General features: G+C 35.4%; 1 pseudogene; it reads right to left on the bottom strand.

Moving 5' to 3' along the window:
- Positions 1-716: 716 nt before the first annotated feature.
- On the bottom strand, positions 717-26461 carry LOC125079806 (regucalcin-like; annotated as a pseudogene).
- Between the last annotated feature and the right edge of the window lie 6 nt (positions 26462-26467).

Here is a 26467-nt window from a genome sequence, read left to right as displayed (position 1 = left end):
TTTGTACTTGTGCATGCCAAGCTTTAAAAGAACATTGATGGTATTATTACTCCCCTGCTCATTTGCTCATTCACGCCTTTACTCATTAGTGACATAGTAAAGTAGCTTGGGTGTAGACATTTAGTCTGACCAGGTGGTCAGTGGTGGTCTCTCTTCGCCAGCTGGCACCATACACACCCTGACTTGATGACCTAGACGGTATAGGGAATTGCTAGAGTGCTAGGGCTTGAGCTGCAGAAAGGGGAAAGTTTACAAATCTGGAGGGGCTGGTAAATAAACAGAGTGTGGAGTCAATCTAATCCTTAAAGGTTATGTATATCATGCTAAAGAGTTTAGGACTTTTCTGAAGCCATTTAGGGAGTGATTGAGGTATTTGTGCTTTGAGAATGTTGTGAGATAAGACTTGTATTGCCACAACCAAGGTGAGACTGGTAAGTTGCTTCACTGGTGTAACTTAAGGCTAATGCACTTTGAATGTCCTTATGAATCAAGAGCTGAGCCTATGGGATATAATGGAGAGATTTCCTGGTGTTTCCAATACCATTTATTTGGGGGCTGTAACAGCTATTAAAATTCATGTACAATAAATGCCTCTTTTCTTCTTTTTCTTAAATTTCCATTTATTATGTTGCATGTACCCAGATTCTCTCCTGAGCCTCCCAAAGGACTACTCAAGGAGACATCAATACCAAACTTTCATTTAATCCCTCAAATATTTAAAGTATCTGAAGGCTCGCTTCTTCACTTACGGAGAGCTGCTGTTCAGCATTGACAGCACAGACGTTTTCCTTCTCCATGTTGTCATAATTAGAAAACTCCAGCGCTGCTGTAAGGAAGTAGAAGTGATAAGGAATCCTTTAGTCAGTAAATTTTCTTATGAGGTCTGAGTATGACTCTATTATAGGGAATAATAGGAAGGAAGGGTTTGACACTTGAAACTAATATAACATTGTGTATAAACTAAATGTCGCTTTTTTTAAACACACACACACACAGTTAAAAAACAAGAAAGGAAAAGAAAGCACAAAGTTGATATTTAAATAGTAAACTTACTTGCGCTTTACAGCCTGGAAACAAAAATGCAGTTATAGGGGCGCCTGGGTGGCTCAGTGGTTAAAGCCTCTGCCTTCAGCTCAGGTCATGATCTCAGGGTCCTGGGATCGAGTCCCGCATCGGGCTCTCTGCTCAGCAGGGAGCCTGCCTCCTCCTCCTGTCTCTCTCTGCCTGCCTCTCTGCCTACTTGTGATCTGTCTGTCAAATAAAAAAAAAGAAAGAAAGAAAGAAAAAAAAATGCAGTTATATTTCTCTCCAAGTCCAAAAGACTTCATGTGGATTCTGGCTTCTGAATATATACAAAGCATTTCATGGGTCACTGCACACACTGTTGCTCACTGTCCCAAGACAATCTGACCTGACCCTGTGTCTCTCTGAAGTTCTCTCTCTCTCTCTCTCTTTTTTAGATAAATGGTAGCTGCCAAAAATCTCTGAGACTGGTGAGGTTTAACTATGTCCCTGTTTCCATGACCCTGGTTAAGATGCAAGACTTGAGAACAAATTTCCTCCCTCAAACAGATGCTTATGAAACAAATATTTATTAGCAAGCTGTTGGTAAAGTCTCTGTACTTTGTCTTTTTGGGATCTCCAGTCCCACCTTACTTAAAAGTTTACTTGGGGGCAGGTACAACTAATTTCCATAGGCAAAGTTCTATGCCTTATAGCTGACATGTGGCATCAAGAAATGGTGCACAGTTGATCACTGGCACTGTTCAGGGATCAAACCTTGTGATCCTTTTCTGAGAGTGCTGGCTCAAGGCTTCACTGGATTCTTACCCTATGCTTGTAAAATCTGGGGGATGCCTCTAAAGTACTTTTCTCATGCAAAATAACCTGAATGCCATTAATTTTAGCAGGGATACCCCATCTCTAACATTGATTATACCATACAACAGAACGCTGTCTTTACTGATAAAAATTCATTTCTGAGCATTCATTAATGCTGCTTAGCAAAACCGTGGATTTGAATTCAGAAATCGATGACAGGTTGCCTGCTTTTTTTTTTTTTTGTTTCTGTTTTTAAGATTTTATTTATTTATTTGACAGACAGAGATCACAAGTAGGCAGAGAGGCAGGCTGAGAGAGAGAGGACGGGAAGCAGACTCTCTGCTGAGCAGAGAGCCTGATGCGGGGCTAGAACCCAGTAACCTGGGATCATGACCTGAGTGGAAGGCAGAGGCTTTAATCCACTGAGCCACCCAGGTGCCCCTGCCTGCTTTCTTTACAGCATGTTTGCTGGCCTGGATTATCCTTTAACCTAACTTGCACACACACAACAATTCAGCAATAGTTAAGTTATATACTTTAAAATAAATTATAGACACTACAAAAAACTTCCCCAATTTTAAACGAAGAGAGCGTGATTTTTGGTGATAAAGCCAAGATAAAAAGGCTTATTAGTTAGTTGCAATATATCAAAGACTAAGAAGCTTGAGTCCTAAATTGTAAGACTCTGTGCTAATTCATGACCTTGTCTGTTGCTCGTGGTGTTGTTAAAAGTATCAGAACTCGGGGCGCCTGGGTGGCTCAGTGGGTTGGGGCCTCTGCCTTCGGCTTGGGTCATGATCTCAGGGTCCTGGGATCGAGCCCCACATCGGGCTCTCTGCTCAGCAGGGAGCCTGCTTCCCTCTCTCTCTCCCTGCCTCTCTGCCTACTTGTGATCTCTCTCTCTCTGTCAAATAAATAAAATCTTAAAAAAAAAAAAAAAAGTATCAGAACTCTGGAATCAATAAGACCATGGAATGACCTTGGGAAACTCACTAACCCCCAGACTTCATTTCCTCACATGTTAAAAGGGTCAAAGTTCTCACATTGCAAGGTGGTTGTGAGAATTAAATAGCAACGGGATGGCCTCACAGTGTCAGTTAAAAGTTGTTTCCTTGCCTTTTGCACTGACAAAACTGAAACAGCACCTGATAATTCAGAACACAAAAAAGTGTTGCTAAATACCTACAGAATAAGATGTGATTCCAGGACACTTCATAGGTAAACACAAGGAAACATCTACTTAGAGATTCTGTTTAGTTGAATAAAAGCCGTAATCTTTTATTTTGGAGCTATCACAAAAGCCGAACAAACAAGATGCGAGTGCTGTTTGTTTCAATGAACTCCAATAGGGGAAGTAATATGTTGCATTTAAGTTTGAAGAGTTTGAACCACAGTGGTATCAGTGCAGTTCTCCATTCTAAAATGGCTTATACTTTTCTTGCTGATAATTTCATTAGTAATAATTGTATTTTATCATGTATTTTATTATCCCGGAATTACCTGTGTAACAAAAGAAAATTACTATTTGCCTTTAGTTCTTTCTTTTCTATATTTAAAATTCTGTAAGGAAATGGGGCTTGAAGAACACTCACTGATTGTTAATAATTGACAAGCAAATGTTTGCACCTGTGTCTGAATTGATACATACAAAATGTGAATGGTACTGCTGAAAATAACAGTCATTAGAATACCTGCATAATTCTTAACTCTAAAGACGTTCCTTCACCTCCATTGGAAAAACAACTCAAACATTAGTCCTATCAAGAAATACCCTCTTAGAATAGAAGTTACCCATTTCCTTGAAGAAATCTTTAAAATATGAAGAAAAGATTCTATTAGAGCTATATAGAGTCACTTAGGCCTACCCAGAGATTTTGGTGATTTCTTCTGTGAAAGATAGGCTGATTTCAGGATAGTGTATATATAACTCTTTACGTTACGTAACAAATAAAAACTTACATACTTTCTACCACCAGATAGATGTAAACTAAGAATTTTGCCTCAGTCTTGGGGTGCCTGGGTGTCTCAGTTAGTTAAGCATCTAACTTTGACTTAGGTCATAATCTCAGGGTCCCAGGATCCACCCTTCCCCTAGGGCTCTTGAACAGTGGGAAGCCTGCTTCTCCTTCTGCCTCTGCCACCACTCCCTACCCCCTGCTCAAGCTCTCTCTCTCTCTCTCTCTCTAAAATAAATAAATAAAATCTAAAAAAAAAATTTTTTTTTTGCCTCAATCTTGAAACTATATGATGTGGGGGGTGGGGCGTGAAAAACATAGAAGGTTAAAAGGTATCATGGGTTGCAAGAACATTTAGAGTTATCATTTAGCATGCAGATTATTGCTTAGAATTTATTAGACCTCAAATATATTCTACCTTGGTTCTTCACAGTCTGGCAAACCTTCAAACTAGATTTTAAAGAATACTAACAACCAACAATTATCAAGCACTTACTAGGTGTCAAGCACTCTTCTGAGAAGTTTGCTTGGATTACCTCATTCAGTTTTACTATTAGATTTAACTAAAGAATATCATGAGTAATTGAAACTTTTTTACTATATCTTATTATTTTTAATTGACAGTGAATTAGAAACTCGCAGCTTGAACTTTTTTACATTCTCCTTCATGGTCTTCGGTCTTAGAAGACACTGTGTCTATGACTTTTTAAATAATTCTCCAATTCTAGTTTCTTAAAATATTCTTCAAATTCTATGTCTGCCTTATCTGGCTTGATATTTCTTCCCCCCCCAATTTCTCCCTCTCAATATCTTCTGCATCTTATTCTTTTTTCTTCCCTTTGTACTTCTCTTTATTTTAACATCTTCATCTTTGTTCTTCTCTTCTTCCTCTTTCTCTTTTCTATATCCTAATGTTATGTTCTCCCTAAATTTTGCTTAATATTTGTTTATTTTGCTTCCCCTCCCAAAATTCTTTGCTAGCAGCATGTAAACAATCCATTGATGCTTCTACATCATATTTAGATAAGTGTTTTCTTTTATATTCATGTTTCCTCTATGTGAAGGAATATCTCATCTAATAATGGCCCCAATTTCATGCTGTTTAGGAAGTGCTTGTTCTAAGGAAACAAGATGCATTTGCAGTGATGGATAGATATGTTCAATATTGATATTGACTTTTATTTCTCTGCAACAAAATGTCAGTATATACGAAAAAAGGGCACACAACTTGAGAGATGGAATTCTCTTCTAACTTCAAGCCATTTCTGACTATGACATGTAAGAACTATCACAGTAAGAGTTTCCTTTGATTGATTCTGCCGAAGTTTAGAATAAAAATTGGAGAATAAAAGAAATTTTATACATTGTTATTTATTTTATCTGTGTCTATTTAGTTCTTTGACCTCATGCTGCCATGCTTTGAGAAATCTCTTTGATCTACCTGATCAAAGTAGCTAGGAATACTACTTAGATTCAAGCCCCATAGGCTGGAGGGTTTGAACCTATTAATCTTTCTGAGACTTTCCTGTCTCAGTGTAAAATAAGAAGATTGATATCTCACCTGCTTGAAGGCCATTGGCTGTCTCCTGATGTATGGCATGTACACCATCTACCTTATTCAATAGTAACCTGATAAAGAGATGTTTAAGGCCTGACATAATTCAGTAGAGGCAGCTTGCTAGATTTTTACCCTCAATAATTTAATAATACCAATGATTTGTGATTTGTTTCAACTGAAATGTTTATTATCAGATCAATATTGAGGTTGTAGTGAGAGTGTGTATGAATCAGAGACAGGGTTCAGCTAAGTCTCAATGGCAAACTATTTTGGTACATATTTCAATTTTCATGAATGATTTTTTAGCCTCTCGGTTCTTAACGTTGGTTTATATTGATCAAGTGTTCTTGCATGCATTTCACTTAATTGATACAGTCCCTAGAAAATAATACAAATGAGTTTCAGTGAAAAGTTGTATTATATAAGCCATTTTCTCTGATTAAATTTGTATAGAAGTCATAAGAGCAATTCTCACCTTATTAATAAATCACATCATTGTTTTACTTAAGTACACAAAGTTAAAAGAAATATTTATGGGAACTTTTAATAAATTTTAAAAAATTGAATCATTTCTATAATTAATTATAAATTATTTTCTCAGTCCTGTTTTTGCTATCATGCCCTTTTTGTTTCTGCTTCATGATAACCTTGGTGCCATCCAGCTAACCTCACATCTTCACACCTACTCATCTCTAAAAGCTAATTAACAATTAGAACTGATTCTCAACTTATCAGGAATCATACAAAGTTTATACGGGTGATATGTAAATTAACTCTATTAACATTTTTTTCTTTTCCTTTTTTGTTCTTCACAACTATTTTGATTTTCCCTGTACACTTTATTCTAGATATGTCTTCTCCTTCTCCTTCTTCTTCTTGACTACTACCTTAGAGTTAGGCCACTTATCACTCAATCCTTCCTGATCCTGCTTTATCTTCGTCTGGTCTGGTGTTGTCTTAACCTTGTTCTCTGTATATTCCCTGACTATGACTTGCTCACCTCCCTCTAACTTTAAGCATATACGTTCCTAGGCCATTTGCTTGGACCCATTCTGATTTTATCCTTAAGCATGGGATTTAATTAATATCTAAATAAATATTTCAACAAGTAAACCAAAATGATTGTACCTACTAATCATTTCCTTTAGAAGCTAAGTCTTACCAACTTCTTTAGATCTAAACCCAAAGCTATCCACTGCCTTGAAATTGGCAGAAATAAAATAATAGTAATTTTATTTGTGTCATACTGAGAAAAGCAGATGCATCATTATTAAAATTAACTTTTGAGGGGCACCTGGGTGGCTCAGTGGGTTAAAGCCTCTGCCTTCAGCTCAGGTCATGATCCCAGGATCCTGGAATCGAACCCCGTATCGGGCTCTCTGCTCAGCAGGGAACCTGCTTCCTCCTCTCTCTCTGGCTGCCTCTCTGCCTACTTGTGATCTCTGTCTGTCAAATAAATAAATAAAAAATCTTTAAAAAAAATTAACTTTTGACTCTGATTCTTTAACACAGCAAATTAAATTTTATTTATTTTATTATACTCGTAACTATAATTTTTTCCCATTGTTTTCTACCTCTTTGCTGTTTATCTTTCAGGAAGGAAAATACAAGTTCTATTGAAATTTGCCATGGTAGCTTATGACTTTGCAATGGACACAGATGCTGTAAGGGATAGCTTCTCTCTTCAGGCTGTGCAGCCCCTTGGTAGAGCTATAGGATGTTGACCTTGTCAAAATCTAGAAGCAAATGTCTATTCGTATCGGGGCCACATGATCTTTGACTTAGGAATGGAAACTATCTGGGGTTGAGATGAGATATGTTAAATGGGCCATTTTCATAGAAATTTTCATGAGCTTATTGAATACATTTAAGTGCCTTAAATTCTCTTTAGATAGAACCAACAAATACAGCTGCACAAGAATCTCAAAATTTACCATGTAAAACAAGATTTCTTCCTTTGCTGACATCTACCAGTTGCTTCCTGTATAATGTGCTAAGTGCTTTGCATGATTTCTCTCCTTTAACTCCAAAACTGTATGAGGCAATTGTTCTTATTGGCATTTACAAGGCAGAAATTTGATACATAAAGAAGTAAAGTAACTATCCTGTTCCTAAAAAGTCTCAGATCATAAATTATAAAGTCAAAATTTAAACTCACATGTTCTTGACATCAAAACTCCCACTGTTAACTGCAATGTTAAGACTGCCTCTCTTCACCTCTAGCAGTCAATATCCATCATCTCATATAGGTCAAGAACTTCCTTTGGAGAGTATGTTTTTATTTTTTTATTTTATTTTTTTTTAAAGATTTTATTTATTTATTTGACAGAGAGAAATCACAAGTAGGCAGAGAGGCAGGCAGAGAGAGAGGAGGAAGCAGGCTCCCTGCTGAGCAAAAAGCCCGATGTGGGGCTCGAACCCAGGACCTGGGATCATGACCTGAGCCAAAGGCAGCGGCTTAACCCACTGAGCCACCCAGGTGCCCCGGAGAGTATGTTTTTAGAGTAGATTCCTTACTTCATCACGATAGTAAAGGAAATAGAACCTGGAACCATTTAGAAGGTCAGATGAATTTGTAGAGTTAGTAAAGAGATGGGTGGGGAATATAACAGTTATCCTAACCATCCTGGAGAGTCTGAACAGTCTTGGGGTTAAAAGTAGTGTTACTGGGCCCCCACGACCAGGTTCTTAAGTCTCAAGGTCATAGAAATGAACACGGAACTCAAGAGAAAGAAAGGAGTGGGGTTTATTGGAGATAGCTTGGATCCAAAGGAGCAGCCAGGAAAGAGAGAGATTGCTCCCTGAAGGTTAATGTGCCGGGTTTATAAAGGCACTTTTCTAAAGGGTGAGAGGGTTGGGAGTGGGGAAGCATCCTTCAGTCCCATGGTCATTATCTTGTGATCCTTACGCTTTAGTGGACATAAGACAATCACAGCATACGTTTCCCCATGGTTGACATTCTTTCAAGGCTCTTGGAGAATAGAAATAATTATGCAAGCAGGCTTTTAGAGTGTTACTTCTAACTTTGCCCAGACAACCATTATCCACTAACACTGTTACCTCTTCTTCCCAGAAGGGTTTGTCTCTAAGTTTACGGAACTTTTTAACCCTTGCCTCAACTAGTGGCTTTATAGGAGTTAAGCTGCTCTTGCTTTTCCTACACTCTCTCAAAAGTATGATATAATTTGGAAGATATTGCTTCCTATAACTTAAACAGCAAGTTAGCTATCCTGTTATTTCTGTTGCTTGCATGCATACATGCACAGATACAGTTCTGTTGCCTTGCCAAACATTGCACATCAGCTAATCTTCTTTATAGAATATGGAATTAAAGCCATCAGTAAATGTTAGTAAGGTGCTAAACTTTAGCTTATGAATAACAATTTTAATAATCCTTCTTCACTAAGTACACTAGCAATAGCCAGAAGTTCAAGATAAATATTTACAGTTTATGGAAATGGTGGTTAGCAACAGTTAAGAGCCACTGGGGGTGGGGGGCTCAGTTTGGAGCCCATTTTGATGTCCTTCTACCTCTATGGAACCTCAGGTCATATTTGAGATTCAATTCATTTGGCAACCCAAACTTCAGAGACAATTTCAAACCATTGAACAGCAATTTCCACAAAAATTCCTTTCAAATGGCTCATTATTTTCTTTAGGTGCAAGGATATTTATTACTTCCCACCACTCTGCCACCATCTGATCCTTATCTCATTGGATACAATTTATCCTGTTGATTCACATCTCAGGATGACTGTGGCTGAAGAGACACAGAGTAACTTGGGGTAGGAGAAACTTCCGATAATCCACAGAGTTTGTATATATATATATATATATATATATATATATATATATGTATGTATATATACATATATATGTGTGTGTGTGTATATATATATATGTGTATATATATATATATATATATATATATATATATATATATATTAGAGGAATATTTTGCATGCTAATTTAAAGGTATTCTCCAACCTCTCCATGCTATTCTGAGTTATAGAGTCATTATCAGTTAAAGTACTTGAAGCCAGAACTAGGTAGAATCAAACAGTTTGCTCTGGCTTACTCCTCTTAAGACGATCACTTTCTGCTCTCTCCATTCAGGATCTCATATCGAGTCCTTGGGCATTTTGCTTGTCCTCCTTGGCTTCTCCCAATCTGTAGAGTGAAAATCTTATGCACCTATATTGCCACCCTTCTTTCTTTTTCATGAGTTCAATTAAATAATGAAATGAATTGATTTGAGTTTGAATCCCAATTATGTGACCTTGAGCCATATTCAAATTCTTCTATCCTTGATTTACTCACTTGTAAAATAAGAACAATACTTTCAGAGTTGTCAGTTTTTGTGTACCATGTTCCTTTCAAGACAACAGCCCCCAAAATTTTCTGTGAAAAGAGAGGGTCCAGATAGAACAAAGTTGGAAAATTCTAAATATTATGTCTTAATTTTTATATATCAAAATCACATTAGCATATTAATGACTCTGAGAAATACTAAAGTAAGAAAACCTGTTTATATTAACTCAACATTTCCTAGAAATTTTGATTACATACGCTGGGTATTTATGATATATTAACCTGGTACAGACTTTGAAGAATATGGAATGCCCTTTAGAAAAATGCTCTTTTAAGGACTAAAGAGTCTATTCTAGATCACTTTGCTAAATTTCAGGCTCCAGCTGCATATTTGATATCCTCACTTAGGTGTCAAGGACACAAGCTGTTCAGAACTGAAATCTTGGTTTTCTCCCTAAACCTACATTTTATGCAATCATTCTAAGCTCAGTAAACCTCAAATCTATCCTTTGACTCTGGTCAAAGACATTGAAGGTATTCTTGATTTCTTTCTGTCTCCTACCCTATATGATGATCATTAGGAAATCTTATTGGAAATGCACATGGAATCTGGCTGGTCACTTGTTCCACCATTACCACCCTGGCCCAAGCCACTCTCTCACAGAGATGAAATAATGTCCTTTATATTGGTTTCCATGCTCCTCCCCTGCCCTTGTACAGGCTTGTGTTAACATATAAATCATACTGTGTCCCCCTTCTGTGCAAAATTGTCTAACACTTTTTAACTTACCAAGAGTAAAAGCTCAAGTTGTGTGAATCCCTCAAAAGTTCTTCAGGATTTGCCTCATTGCTTTAGTTCTCAGACCTCATTTCCTACTATTATGCCCTTTGTTCCTTCTCTTTAAGCTACCATGGTTTTTTGGTGATTGATTTTCAAATAGAGGAGGCATGTTCCTGCCTTAAGGTCTTTGCACATGCTGTTCCCTCTCACTTGAATGCTCTTCCCCCAGATGGCTACATATATCTTGTCTTTCTCACATATAGAAAAATTATCTGCTGCAGTGCATTTTGGAAAATGCATTTCAGAACAGTAAATATTAATCTGGATATCTTCCATGAATTCGTATACCTTTCCTGTTCATGGAAGAAATCCAGGCTAATATTTCAGTGAAAACTGTCATAACCATTCTATTAAACAATGCAGTTAAAAACAAGTCCCTTAACCGTGCAGTATCTTTTCCTATTTTTTAATTTATTTTTCCATAAAGTCCTCATCTATTACACCATAAATTTTACTTGTTTGCTATTTTCCATCTCTCTCCACCAGAATGTAAGTAATAGGAGGTCTCAACATTTAATCTCATCAATAAATAATGTATGATTTAATAAATAATATTTTATATAGAAACTTATAACTCTCTATTCTTATTAATTTTGATACTATTGATGCTATTAATTTTGTTACCCTCCGCAATGTCTTCCAATTGCTAATAAAATGTCTCTAAAGAAAACCTAAAATTTTAATTTGAGAGAAGTAGATCCAATATTTCCTTAATTTTATAGAAGAGATATCTGGAATCTGTGTGTGTTGGTTCCCTTTAATAAGGAATGTTGTGATTATATTAACTACACCCAGATAACTAAGGAAGAGAGAGAGGAAGATAGATGGCTCCATCTGAGCATCACTGAGAATGCCTTCAACATCCATATGTGACATAAGTTTAATCTACCATGATCATTATTTCATTCTGAGCCTTCACGAAGGGTCTTCAACCTCTATATTTCTACTAACAGACTAGTCATGGCAATTTAGGCTCTTTGTGTGTGTGTGTGTGTGTGTGTGTGTGTGTGTGTAATTATAGCAAAGTTCTTCTAGGCCCTACCTATTAACCAATTTCAAAGCTATTTCCACACTTCTTTGGTATTGTTACAACAGTACCCCACTTAGCACCAACATATAACAATATCTAGTTAATTTGTACATTAATATAGTCTTCGAATCAGCAATTCCATTTTGTTTATTCACTAATATGAATGTGCATTAACATTACTAAAAAACTAGAAAAAATTGATTTCTCATCAAAAAGAGAACTCAATAATATCAGGAATATTCCTGTAATAATATACCATACATGGATTAGAATAAGTAAATTAAAGCTGCATGCTTCAATATGGACAGATCCTAGAAATTAGTTGTTTAAAAACACAAGGTAAAGTTACTATATATATGTGTGTATATGTATATACACATATATGTATCAGAATATATGTATGCATAAAATACTACCTTGGCTAAAAATAATATTAAAACATTCAAACAATATAGATAAGAAAATTATAAAGGTATTCAGGTAATGATAAGCACTTAATTCAAGACTGAATTTCTCTGGGAGATGTGAAGAAGAAGTAATAAAGAGAGAGCACATAGTAAGGCTTCAAGTGCCGTGGAGAAGTTATGCAGATGTAGAATACAAAAATTGTTTGAATTCTTAAATGTTATCAGGTAAAGTGAAACATGATTAGATGAAAGGGGATTTTATAGGTTTATATCATTTTGAAGAAAAAAACAAAGGCTGTAACTGGAGTGGAGTGTATTTAAAAAATATTAGCTACATCATCATTTTAAATTTCCCTCAGATTCAAGGAACATAATGCAAGAGAAAAGACTGGGTTGCCATCAGGCTGCTCTTTAACAACTGCTCTGTAAATAGTTATAAAAATTCTTAAAATACTCTCTCATTCTATTGGCATTGATCGTTTCTTTCTGGCATTTTGTAAAACACTTATTTACATGTTGCACTTATACTCTAGGGGCTAATTTTGTGAACTTCAGAACAAAATTAAATATGTTGGAAGATTATGTAAGCTCAAATGTTATATTTGAATGATTGAGAGCCACGAAGGCAAAATGTCAGCAGTATTCACAATGCTTTGCAAGGAAACTAGTTCCATATAATAGAAAATATAGCCTCAGACCCATATCCCATTAAAATGTAAATAGACAGGCATCCCAATGTGTTTCTTTCAAACTTTTTTCATACAAATCAAGCTGTACTTTATGCATGAGGCTGTAGCTAAAATTGTCTTGTTGTACATCTGCATTGTGATTACTGGAGGTTTTAGCATTTGATGCTGAAAGAGATGAAACTCATATCCAGAAATCCATCTGGAGAAAAGTGAGGGTAAACTTTTATTCCTTGTATTGTGCATTGTGGATCACTGGATCAGATCCAGAAAGTTCACATTGGTTTGAACAACTTGGAAAGCCTATTGAAAGAAAGAAAGGAAGAGAGGAAGAAAGAAAGAATGGTCTGCATATAGTTTATGAGTGACTGAGCACAGAGTTACTCCAGGCCGTACTATTCTGAGCTGCTGGTGTAGAAGAACCATCACTTTCTCCTAACCCTCAGAAAGTATAATGATATCTGACTGAGTTCCACCCAGAGCTTGATCTCATGACCCTGAGATCATGAGCTGAGGCAAAATCAAGACTGGGATGCTTAACAGACTGAGCCATCAAGGTACCCTTATATTGTATTTTTAAAATGCTAGACTGAACCTATAAATTGACTGAAAAAAAGAAAGAAGAAAGAAAGAAAAGAAAGAAAGAAAGAAAGAAAGAAAGAAAGAAAGAAAGAAAGAAAGAAAGAAAGAAAAGGAAAGAAAGAAGGAAAAAAAGAAAAGGGCGCAGATTATTTTGTTACTGTGAGATGCTTTAGATGGTGTAGGCAACACTCACATTTTTGAAAGTTTCTTTATACCTGAAAGACGCTTCATAGGGAAGCATCTGCATAAATTTAGTGAAAAATTTCCTCTAGTCAGATATCATTATACTTTCTGAGGGTTAGGAGAAAGTGATGGTTCTTCTACACCAGCAGCTCAGAATAGTACGGCCTGGAGTAACTCTGTGCTCAGTCACTCATAAACTATATGCAGACCAAGAGGTAAATTCCCTACCCTCTTGGAGTTCATTTTCATTCTCTGAAGTGGGAACAAGAATATCTACCTTGTGATACTTCCTACCGGTTAGATGACAGAAAATACCTAGGATGATATCTTTGACGTGCTAGGAATGGAAAACTCAGAGTTATTTTTAGCAATAGCCTTATTATTTTAAAGTGACCTAAAATTTAAAGAAGTACAAATTTTACCAAATCATAAATCTTTATTTTATATATAGATAAGATGTATTTATATTATATATCTATCATATTTATAAATTACATATATTTAATTATAGATATAATTACATATATCTAACTATATATTATGTATAATATATATATATTTGCCATTATTGATGTTTTTAGGGGAAAAAAAACTTTTTTTAAGGAAGTATTCACAGAGCCATCACCTCATATCTCATTCCAACTATCTGCCTGCATTCTCCCCTTTATTCTCTGAAGAAAGTCTTTTCTAGTCACAAAAAGTCTACAGAGTTATTTGAATAATCTTCACATTTTCCTAAGTGATAAAATCTCTTCCCATCTCTGAATTTCCCTATGTCAACTTTTTAAAACTGTTAACACTTTCTTATTTATATTATGGTTATTTGTATTTATTTATTTTTTACTCACAATGGTAGCTTCCAAACTCTTTTGACTGATATTTTCAATTAAAAAAAAAATTTACAGAGTTATCCAGTATATATATACTTATCTTTGCCTTTGTCATTCAAGCTGCTCTAATGAGTTTGATTCTATTCTGTTGTATTCCATTCTAACCTTCCACCATTACCCTCATCTATTCTGTCCTATCCCAATCTCTTATTTTCTTCCACCTGTTTTGTCATATAACCCAGTATCTTAATATATCCTATCTTACTCTATTTTATATAAGGGTGTGTGTGTGTATTCTTTTTTTTTTTTTTTTTTTTTTTTTTTTGAGAGAGAGCGAGCGAGAAAGAGTGTACATTGGGGTGGGAGGCAGAGGTAGAAGGAGAGAGAGAATCCCAAATAGGCCCCACACCCAGTGAAGAGTTCCACCCAGAGCTTGATCTCATGACCCTGAGATCATGACCTGAGACAAAATCAAGACTGGGATGCTTAACAGACTGAGCCATCAAGGTACCCTTATTTTGTATTTTTAAAATGCTAGACTGAAGCTATAAATTGACTGCATGCTCAATAAAGTTGTGATCACAGTCTGAAAGCATTTCCTCCCCTCCTTGACTTAGGATCCATGTTGAACTCTCCTTGCATCTTCAGCATGATGATGCAAGGAGATTAGCATGATGTATCATATATATATATATATATATATATATGCACAGTTAAAAAAATATATATATATAAACATACATATATGTTTTTAACTTGGAACGCTGATCTATGCACAGAGAAGTTTACTAAATCTAAATCTAAAGTTAATCCCTAACTCAGAGCTTTGGGCAAAAGTATTATTCTCTATTAGAAACTTTACTAGGCTCTCTGTGGGTTTTTCATCATTAAGATATTATCTCAAATGTATAGAACTTATAATGGAAAAAGTTTGAGAGGAAAAATTGGGATAACAAATGGTTATTCATATTGTATTGGCATAGCATCTCAGTTGAATTTAGTGAAAGAAGCTTGATTTCCTGGTTATGGATTGAAGCATATTTCTTTTGATTAGCCAAGATTTTAGCCAGCTCTGCTTTATTAGGACGGGGGTAGGTAGGAATTGGGAAGAATAAGTGGAAGATATATGAGAATAAATTTGGACAATTTATAATTAACAGAGTCCAAAATTATATCAGTAAAGACTTTTTCTTTAACTTGTAGTACTGGTATTTGAAACAGTATGTATATCATATTTACATGTTTTGTTTGAAAAGGAAAAATACATGCATTATCCCAAAGGATTAAAGAAACTGATTCACCATAGAAGTTGCAGTGCAGATATGTCCCAGAATTCTAATTACATTTTAAGATTGGACTAACACAAAGATGATTTTAGAAAGGAATAATACATGTACACAGACAAAATAAAATTGTCCCAGCTTTATTTCTCTAGGATGCATTTAGAAGGTAAATAGAGGATACCATTGAGGATAGATCGACCAGAACAGTTTTATAAAAGCTATGTAAGTATTTTCTTCTTAGAATTTGTTGTAAAAAAAATTATTAAGTAAAGGCCACTTCAAGTATAATGGAATCTATTTGCAAGATCTTCTGTTTTTGTTGTATAACAACCAAGAAAGTTAAAATCATATGCCATGAATCATGTAATTGGTGATATTACAGTGGAGTTATTTAAGGAGCTGAGTACTAAAGAAAGGAAAAAAAGAAAGAAAAATAACCTTAGATTAACCCTTTTTTCCCCCTGTAATTCTCTGTTTGTAAAAATTTTATATGGGTGACTTCATAGTTGCTAAAGATAAGAGATTGTTTCAAATTTCACTTAGCTGCCAAACATCTGGGCAAAGCTGTGACCCATGAGGAATGATATTTAATGAAAGATGAGCTATGGATTTTATACTAATTTGGGTCCCACCAATGCCAAGGTCAGCTCCTCAGGGTAACAGTACCAAACTATTCATCATGCTTTGTCTTCACAGGAGACCTTGTTCTCTGATGAAAATCTGCAGTTCAGTGGACATTGCTCATGACTGAAGGGCTCAAACTTAATCAGATGACAGGGACCAATTGACTTCATGTCTACATACAAAACACCCCCTTCAGAGAAACAAAATCAAAGAAGTGAATAAACTTACACATTCCTCTTAACAATTGTTTTCTTAATTCCAATTAGGTCCAAACATGTCATTCTAGTAACTCATGAAATTTTCTCTCAGGTGGATGAGCTTGAAAAATGTATTTTCGGAGACTCCTTTTTGAATTACTGACCCACTACCCTTTGTATTTCAAACTAGAATTCTAGGAAAAAATTGCTCAGTGTAGTGCTCTAGGAAGAACTTTTGGCCAATCTGTACACTGTATTCCAATGGAGAATACACTACAATAATAGATTCAGTGATAAAATTATGCCCGGACAATGAAAAGAAAAAAGAAAATTAGAAAATATCCTAAAAAAAAATATATATATGTATACACACACACACACACACACACACACACACACACACACACATATATATATATATATATATTTAAGCAAAACTTTCTATCTTAAGAGAGGAAGATTTGAATATATGAGATTTTAATTTTAATTTTTACAAACATATTTACATTTCTCATTAACATTTTACAGAAGAACTAGAATGAGTTAAAATTTCATGTTTTACTGTCTACACATGCAATTGCAAAAGGCGACTATAATAAAGCTTGAGATAAAATGATTTCTTTTCAAAGCTAAAACTGATTATCTTCAAATAAGTCATTTAAGTTTGGGGGAGCTATGTTCTCTAATCTCTAAAGTATAATGCTGTCTTATAAGGTGATATTATTACAATTTCTCTCACTTTTGCCTTAGCCTACAACTATAATAGATGCCTACCTCAATATAGTACTTTCTAGTCAATGTGGGGAGAGGGTCCAAGGCTAGTGGTTACAAAGCTAATTCTGTACTAGCAGACAGGGTCTAGAATCCATTTGGGATAGAGTTTTCCTTTATCAGACAGCACACAGCCAATATTTCTTTTTTATTATAACATATGAGTTATTCTTGTTTAAAATATTTTTAAAAAATGAACTCAAATTATTTCATAGAAATAGATTATTAAAATCTGCCCATATAGCTATGATTCCAAAACCAGGAAATACACATCCCACTATATAATTCCAAGCACAATTTAAAATGACATTATATATATATATATACATATATATATATATTATAGCAGATAAATCACATAGAATTGAATTTCAAATATTCACCATCAAAGATATATGATAAAACAGATAGAATCTGAATCTATGAAAATTTATACCTTATTTGATATTCCTTTCCATGAATAGTTTTTGCGTATTTCTAAGAATTATATAAATGACACAGAAGGTGTGTTTTTCTTGACTTTCTGTTGCAAGTTCTCCATCTGTGAGACTTTATACAATAATGTTATTAATTTTACTGTAGGAGCAGATATGTATATGTAATTTCAGTCTTGAGTTACTCTAATGTGATTATAGGATTATAGAGCTGTAACACCTCTACTGTAAATAATTGAGGTAAAGAAAAAACTTTTTTTGTATCATCCTCTTTTATCTTCTCTTTAATTTTTAGGAGACAGCATTCCATATTGTCAAATGGATAATATACAACTATGCTTAAAATGGATCTTTAAAATTAAATGTTTTCTTCCAAATTATAGTTAACATCCAGATTGAGTTCTATGGCTAAACAGCTTTTTTTTTTTTTTTTAATATCAGACAGTTCTCTATTCAACAAATAAAGAAAGACCTTTTTGTAGGAGTTGAAGAAGAGGTAGCTTACTAGTTACCTGCGTGTGAAAAAAATACCAGCAGTATTAAGAGGAATAATAAAAAGGCCTACACAGATCTTTCCTGTCTACAGGTCATAGCTAAAGGCATCCAGAGAGTAGGACAGGCTATGGATGTAACAAAAGATTTTGGGATCCAGGGACCAATCCAGCCCACTGGAGATGTCCATCTGATCAAAGTACTTGTGCACATGGTGGTCAGGCAAGAGGTAGTACAGGGACCCCTGGTGGGGCTCCAGAATGACTGGGGCTGTCTCCTCCGCTGGGTTGCCCCCAAAAGTATGTCCCAGCAAGATCTACCTTCCTGTCATTGACTCAGTTGTTTTTCTTGTCTTTATCTACTGTGCCCAGGATGACTGCAGACCAATCTACCCAGTTCAAAGTGCAGAACTTTGTTCTAATGGTGGTGATCTACATCGCCTCCTGGCTGGTGAAGGGCCACAGAACTGATGGGGCATCCACACTCACTTGCTGCACTTGTTTGCTGAGCGAGTCCCACTGGCAAACCTTTTTTGCAGGAATATCTAGGAAGAACAGAGAGTTGGATGCTACCTCCTGCACTGGAGATTCACAGCACCAGCAGTTCTCTGGCAAAACTCAATCTTCATGGAATACATTGTCACGGGGGAGATCTTGGTGCTAGTGACCTTCGGAAAGCTGGCTCCTAGTTGGCTTTTGAATTCTTGTTTATGTGTTCTAGAAGTCTTTGCTTTAACTTCCATTTTCCATCTTTTTGTACATGCCAGCAAATGATGGTTGAACCCCCTAGCTGTATTATATAGTTCACAAACTATTTCAATTCCATTACATTTTCCTCTCCAATTGTTAGATTTTGGCAGGTAAGAAACTATTGAAATTTAAGGTCCTCTCAAACCTCTCTGCCTAGGTTAATTCTTCGAATCTGAGTTACAAAGGCTATTTACCAGGCTTTTCCTGTTACCTATATTTTTAGCCCCTTTTGGCAAATTCAGGATTAATTTCCCAATAATATGGGGATGTAATGGTAAGTGCTAGAGAAACTCCATTTTTACTTTAGAAGCAGAGAGCAAGTGAGCATTAATTTTGCACCCAAACAGCTTAAATGTTGTGTTCTATGACTGCCCTTCTTTGCTGACTGGGTAAATTTTGTGCTGGGAATTTTTTCCAGGAAAAAAAAAAATTGAGAAGATGATACTTACCTGGTTGTAGTAGAAGAATGTAAGATATTCAGGAATCACCAATGAGGAAGGCATTGAAAAAAATAACCAAGAGATTGACATATATATCCCAAACAATCTTGGGATCTATCTGCTTGGATCTATCCAGTTAAAAACTTGGAACAAGTTTAGATCTATCTGGTTAAAAAACCTTTGTCCCTATGTGAATTCTTTCCTATGAAAGCCCTTTGATGTGGTTACCGTGGGGATTACATTTTATAATTGCCCAAGTATATACTGTTTAAAAAAATTCAACCGAGTAAATATTAAAGATGTAATTGACTTTATTAATCGATGCATGAATCAGGCAGCATCCCATCCAGCAAGTAGAGGAAGCATCAAAGGGCTACAGAGAAGGAAAGTTTTTTAAAGGTAGAGAGTGTAAGGGCCTACTTAGCCAGAGCAATTCCATCTTGGATTTAACCGCCATTTCGTTGTTTATGCAGTAAAACTCAAACTGACCCTGCCTCCCCGCAGGGGACTTACTTAAAAGCAAGTCTGGGAAACCAGTAGAATATGGTCGACCAGTCCCTGATAACAGAGCCCAAATACAAGGGTGGGTCAGGCCAGGTGGAGATAACAGAGCCCGAATGCAGGGATGAGTAGGGCTAGGTGGAGACATCCAATCAGTGGGGTGCGCACACTGTCTCCCTAGCTACCAAAGAGTGTGGGCCCTGCCTTTTGGGTGCCTTTTGGGCCCAATTCTGACCAAGATGATAGGCTGGTTCAAATAGCTACTATAGTGTGAATTGTAATTCAATTGGCCACCCGTGTGTGACCTAGCATAACTATGCAACTTTCTCTGTGTTACAATCTCATTGGCCACCTGTGTGTGGCCAGGCTCAACCACGTGGCCTTTGCTCTATAAAAGTTAATCTGTGAGGCTGGGAGGGGTCGTGCTCTCTGTAAGAGGTGGCCCCAAACGGTAGGTTTGATTCTCAATGCTTGGCGGGAAATAAAGCTTTGCTTGACTTTCGCTTTGTATCAGTCTCGCTCCTTTGATCACAGACCTATTATTGGGGGGCCTTTCAGAGAGGAAGTGAAAAAAGGAGTTATTAGCAAAGAATGTGTTGTTTTAGGCACAGTTGCCTTCCTAAGGGGTTTATCAGTAATTATCAGTAATTTCCTAGTGCTGACCAGGAAATTCCCATGTTGACACATCAGAGGTCACATTTCTGGGAGGTTGAAACTGCAGTCAGGTTAGGTATGAAGTCTTGGTTTACTCACTTGGGATCCTAACCTAAGTCATGCCATTTTGGGCCTGGGTTTTTTTTGTTTAATTGTTCATGCATTCATTCATTCATTTATATTCTTGTAGGCTGGTGTTTGCAGAGGAAGTGGCTCTGCTGGCCAGGGGAGTGGGGAATAATGGGTGACTATTATTGTGTTGAGCCTAAATTGCCCCAAATTAACCACTATTTACTAAGTCTTCCCTTGGAGGTTGCAAGCCTTTAATAGAGTCACGAGTTCCTTACATCAGACAGATTCTGCCATGTAATAATTTTTGTCTAGGTGGGGTGACCGATCTCTGGTGCTTCCTACTATATATACCCTCTTCCCAGAATCTTCTTTTGAATTTCTTTTTAACAACTATATTTTGAAATGATTATAGCACAGGCATTACAACTAAATTTCTAGCAAGAATTTGATTGTAGAGGGGCACCTGGGTGGTTCAGTCAGTCAAGCAACTACCTTCGGCTCCATTCCTGATCCCAGAGTCATGGGATCAAGACCTGCATCAGGATCTTTGCTCAGCAGGGAGTCTGCTTCTCTCTCTCCTTCTGCCTGCCGATTCCTCAGCTGGTGCGCTCTCTCTTGCTCACTCACTTGCTCACTCTTTCTCTGTCTCTCTCAAATAATAAATAAAATCTTTTTAAAAAGGTTGACTGTAGAATATAGTTTAAATTATTTCTCTAATGTTCAGTTTTTAAGATTGCATCATCTTGAGAATGAGAAATTAATTTCTTTTTTGAAATAGCAGGAAGGATGAAAGACACTGCTAAAAACAATAAAACCAGCTCCTATACTGCTTAGATATGGTCTCTCAGGAAAGCAATGTGAAGCACAACTCTCTGTAGGATTGTTGTGGTTTTAGACCATAAACACAGAAAGCAGAAGGAGCAGGATACAATTAAAGATATGATGGGTATATTAAGCAAATGGGAAAAATCAATCACAATCTTGGGGAATCTACAGAGGTCGAAGCTCCCTGTTTTGTCTCTACATCCAGGTTATGAACCATGCAGTTAAGTCCATGGACTATCTTCCCTTGGTCCTCTAGGAGAGCTGCCAGCCAATGGCTTCTCTTTGATGAATAGAAAGCAGCTGTTGTCTCAAGGATGGCTATTAATCTCCTCACAAGATGAAAGTAAGTGGGAAAGCTGAGAAATGCTTTGTAATTAGTGATTCATGCACTCCTTCCCTAAGAATAAAAAATCTTTGAAGCAGTTTCTGCTTGGAAGATGGATAAGTCTTAATTGATACATAGTTACCTTAAGAAATCAAGACATACCAAATGGAGTCTAAACTCAAAAGCTTCTGATTTAAGGTAACTATTACTTAGAGACTTATATTTGTTTGGATTTCTTTTCGTGTTGGGTTATCGAAAAGAAAAATACAATCCAGTTTATTCTAGAAGGTGCCCACTAACTGAATTTTTTCTTCTTGGTAATTATTTAACTTAGCTTATGGCATCTACTCAGCTGTACTTTAGGGATAAAAGACTGCAACATAGCGATTTAGGTTTTAGGAAATGAATTTCTTGGACATTAAGGAGGGAAAGTGATGTAATGAACACTCAGTCTTATATTAGACTGGGTATTATATAAGACTGATGTATCACTGAGCTCTATCTCTGAAATGGTAATACACTATATGTTAATTAAGTGAATTTAAATTTTTAAAAAAGTTTAAAAAATGAATTTCTTTGAAAGAAGTTGTATTTCTTTCATGTACCTCAAATTGTATAGCAGCCATTGGACAATTCTAGTACTTTCCAATATATTGAATATGAGATTCCTTTCTTTTTGTCATGCATATTATTTGAAGTCATTTATATTATTTTCATATCCATCAATAGAAAAATTAATGATCCAAAAGTTCTCTGAAACCAGTTAGAAGAACATGTATTAATCAAAGTAACCATCTCTCTAAATGAATTAAGTTAATTATGTAACCATATAATAATGTATAGCACATGTTAATGGCACAATAAATATATTTTTTTCATTATTTGGTACTTGAAAAAATGGTAATATGGGTAAAATCATATTTAGTCCACAACTTTTGCCTATGAATCAATGATCATAGCTCTCTTATTAAACCCATAATCAGAAACTTGGGGCCTTATATAGCAGAACTTGTAAGGGACAAGTATACAAATGTGTAAGTTAAGAAAGCCTTTCCTCTAAGAATTTCAGACTACTTTATGAATCTGTGTCAATAGAAATCATTTGGGATTAATTCACACTGGAATTTGGAATGCCTTTTTGTCCTTGTAATTGTATCAACTGTTTCTTTGGGTTATCCAAACTAGATTATAACAAAAATATTGATTAATTAAATCCTATAAATGTTTAATTAGCAACTACTTTGTGCAAAGCACAGAAGTACTGTTACTACATTTGTGGAGCTTTTAATCCAATGGAAGTAGATAGAAGCTGAAATTATTAGTTGTTAGAATATAGATTTAAAGGAATCCAATGGGAATGTAAGGGAAGGGGAGGTTAATTAATATGAATTCACTCAGTAATTGGCATATGGTCCTTATTTTTACTATCATTTATAGCTAATCAAGAGACTAAAATTTTTAATTCCATGGATTTGATGGCTAGATAGCATTCTAGTGGATCAACTTCCAACAAGGTTTAAACAAAAAGTGGTACCAAAAAAAAAAAAAATCCTTAGAAAGTACGACAAAAGCTTTAAAATCTGAGAGGTTTTGCCCTTCTTAAAAACAAAACAAAAACAAAAACATCTTAACAAAGTGCTTTGGCATCCAACCTAAAAAAGAGCACTTATTTTTTTTAAAAAATGACAGATCATCTCCTCATTTCAGCACATTGTTCCACTTGGAGCTAGAAATACTTGTTTCCAAACCAAGTATAAGTGCAAAATTGCCAACAATTTGTGGGAAAATTAAATATCCATTTGTTATGGAGGGATCTTTTGTTTTTAAAGCCCTAAACTATTCTTTTAACCCATTTTGACAGTATTTACAATATTTCTGATAAAAAATGTCTCAAAATATATTAAGATGTTCCACTTAAAATTTTCTTATATAAGCCAAAATATAATGTTAGGTAAGTAGTTTGAATATAAGAATAATATTTTTCTCTTAATTCTATATAGAATTCTACACTTTGTCTTATGAAATTGTATGTTTTTACTAATTACCTATACATATGTGTGTGTGTACACTGTTGTTTTAGCTCATTGATGATATGACTCACTATTCTCCTCCAAAGTTTTGGACCAGTTGGTAAAAAGTTATAATTTTCATGAAATTAATATTGATAAATAAGGAGGCAACAGTGCTTCTGCACTGACTTTTATCATTCTTCTACACAGTCACTTTCATTTACCCTAATTACAAAAGGTAGAAGGGATTTTGTTTCTATAGTTTGGGGTACTGAGTATCAAGAATATTTTTAGGTTCAATAAGCTTTTGTCTATTACATAAATGTTCTAACATTTCATATATCTAAATGATACAGTTATTATTAAAGTACAATTTTACTTGAAAGGACTCCAAAACATCTAGTAGTTTTGGTCATTTTACATTTTCCAAAGTTAAAAAATGCTGAATGTCTGTTGGGTACACATATGGAAAGCCATGAATGCTTTATAGTAAACAAATCCTTAACTATGCAAAGGATGGGACAATCATCCAAGTTTCTCTCTTCTAATGTCATTTTTCAAAGCTTTTAGGCAGCGTGCGTGTTTATGGGGGAAAAGGAGGAGAGATCGGCTTATTCTTCATTCACTAGAATGTCCTGATCGATTCTTAAATTCCTGAGATTGGCACACAAATTAAATCCTTTCTAGAGGAATTGGACATTGATTTCATATGAAGCTATAGGACTCTAATCACAGGCCTGTCTTTACTATCGATAAAATAGTAAAGAGAATGTGGTTTATTGTATACTTTTGGAGGACATGTAAGATGTATTCTAGCTATTCTAATCAGGGCTACTCTTAATTTTAGAACTCTGTAATTTTACAACATATGCAACATGCCCTCTGTGATTGTTAGGATTGCAGTAATTAAACCTAAAAGCCCTGCCTGATGTTTAGGAGGTTGGGTTTTTACTTTTTGTCTTGAAGTTCAGTTGCACAGTTTGGACTAATCATAATTATAAATTAACAACACAATATGCATGACACTCTCTTAAGATGACTTAATTATTTATATATATAAGATAATTTTTGAACATACCATCCAGACCAAGAGCTAGACTATTGCAAGTTTTACATTATAAGAAAGGTTGGAAAAGCCCAAAACAAAACTAAAAAAAGAAAAAATTACACATAAGGTGAAGACAGCAAGTGCTTCTGGGGCATCTGAGACAGGAGGTGCCATAACTCTTGAAAGAGGGGAAATTTACTGAGATGAATGCAAACAACCCATCTCACTTTTCTCCTTAAGGCCCTTTTTAAGTCTGGCATGGCATAGAGTGATTGGCTAAAAAGTTTGGTAGAGGACAACCAATGTGATGCATACAAATGTGAAGCATTTGACAATTTCAGAAAACAGAGACAGAAAAATGGAATTTGGCCAGGCTGCCTCAGCGGACAAAACCTGTGTAACCAAGATCCTCAAGAAAAGAGCTGTACAGAGAAGGTTGAACATGACATTGTCTGGCTTTCTCCTTGCATTATTTTCCAGTTCTTATTATACACTGAGACAGATGCTAAAAATCCTAGTGGAAAGTGGGTAAGGTGTTTAATGGGGATTTTGACAGTCTCACAATGTTGAATATTTAGATTTTCTGAAAATAAATTGGAGTTCAGGACCTGGCAAGTTGGAAAGGGTAAACCTGAAAAGAACAAGCATTGATCCATATGACAAGCAGGCTCCAATTAACGAAGCTGATTGTGGACTAAGGTGATCTTCCCCTACTGCAGAAAGTAGCCTGAGACACGACTGGGTGAATGTTCTCTGGAGGATGATATCCAAAGCCTCTATTGCGTTTTATAACACAGTGTCCCGCACATGGGGAAATGCTAACAGACAATCTAAGAGAAGGACTGGGAAAAACAACTGATAACAGAAACAGTTTTAAGATGGCCCAGATACTGAATTTTTCAGCCATGAACTTTAAAATAAATGTAATTAATATATCAAGGAAAATTAATGACAAGATGGAGAAATTTACCAGATTACTGGAACATATATATTCCGTATATAAAAATAATCAAACAGTAATTTTAGAACTGAATAAATGAATACTATGAAAATAAGAAATTATAGATGAGTTTAAGAGCATCCTGGAAAAACTGAAGAGCTGACTGGTAAACATGTTAGTAGAAATTATCCAGACTGAAACACAGAGAAAGAAAACAAATCAAAACAAAAAATGAAAGAAAGAAGAAAGAAAGAAAGATAGATTAAGAGAGAAGTACAAGAGACATACAAGAAATTGTAAAATTTATAACTTAGCAAAAGAATTACCAGAAGAGAAAGAGAGAGAACTGATGTTCAAAAAGATAATGGCTACAATTTTTTTTTTTTACATTGAAAAAAGATGTCAAGCCCTAAGCCACATATCCAAGTAGCACAGCAAATTTCACTTAGAGTAAGTACAAAGAAAAGCAACAAAATAAAGAGATAAAATTAATCACCAACAATACCATACTAAAAAATACTAACATGAATTCTTCAGACATAAAAATTATGCCAGATTGATTCATGGCAATGTAGAAAGAAAGAGACAGTAATGATAACTATGGTAAATTTAATGGTAACTAAGGGTAACTAATGGTAAATCTAAATAAATATTGGCTGTAGAAAACAATAATCATAATGCACAATGGAGTTCAAAATAAATGTAGAAATAAAATGTATGAGAATAGTAACACCAAAGGTAGGAGGAAGAAAAAAAGAGGTATGTGTCCAAATGTTATAAAATTGGGGTGCCTGAGTGTCTCAATCAGTTAAGCATTCAACTCTTGATTTTTGGCTCAGGTCATGATTTCAGAGTCATGGGACTGGACCCTGCTTCAGCTCCATGCTGAACATGCCTGC

This window comes from Lutra lutra, chromosome 10, assembly GCF_902655055.1.
Source record: "Lutra lutra chromosome 10, mLutLut1.2, whole genome shotgun sequence".
NCBI classification, from domain to species: domain Eukaryota; kingdom Metazoa; phylum Chordata; class Mammalia; order Carnivora; family Mustelidae; genus Lutra; species Lutra lutra.
The sequence above is the reverse complement of the archived record's forward strand: the minus strand, read 5'-3'. Positions and strand labels throughout refer to the sequence as shown.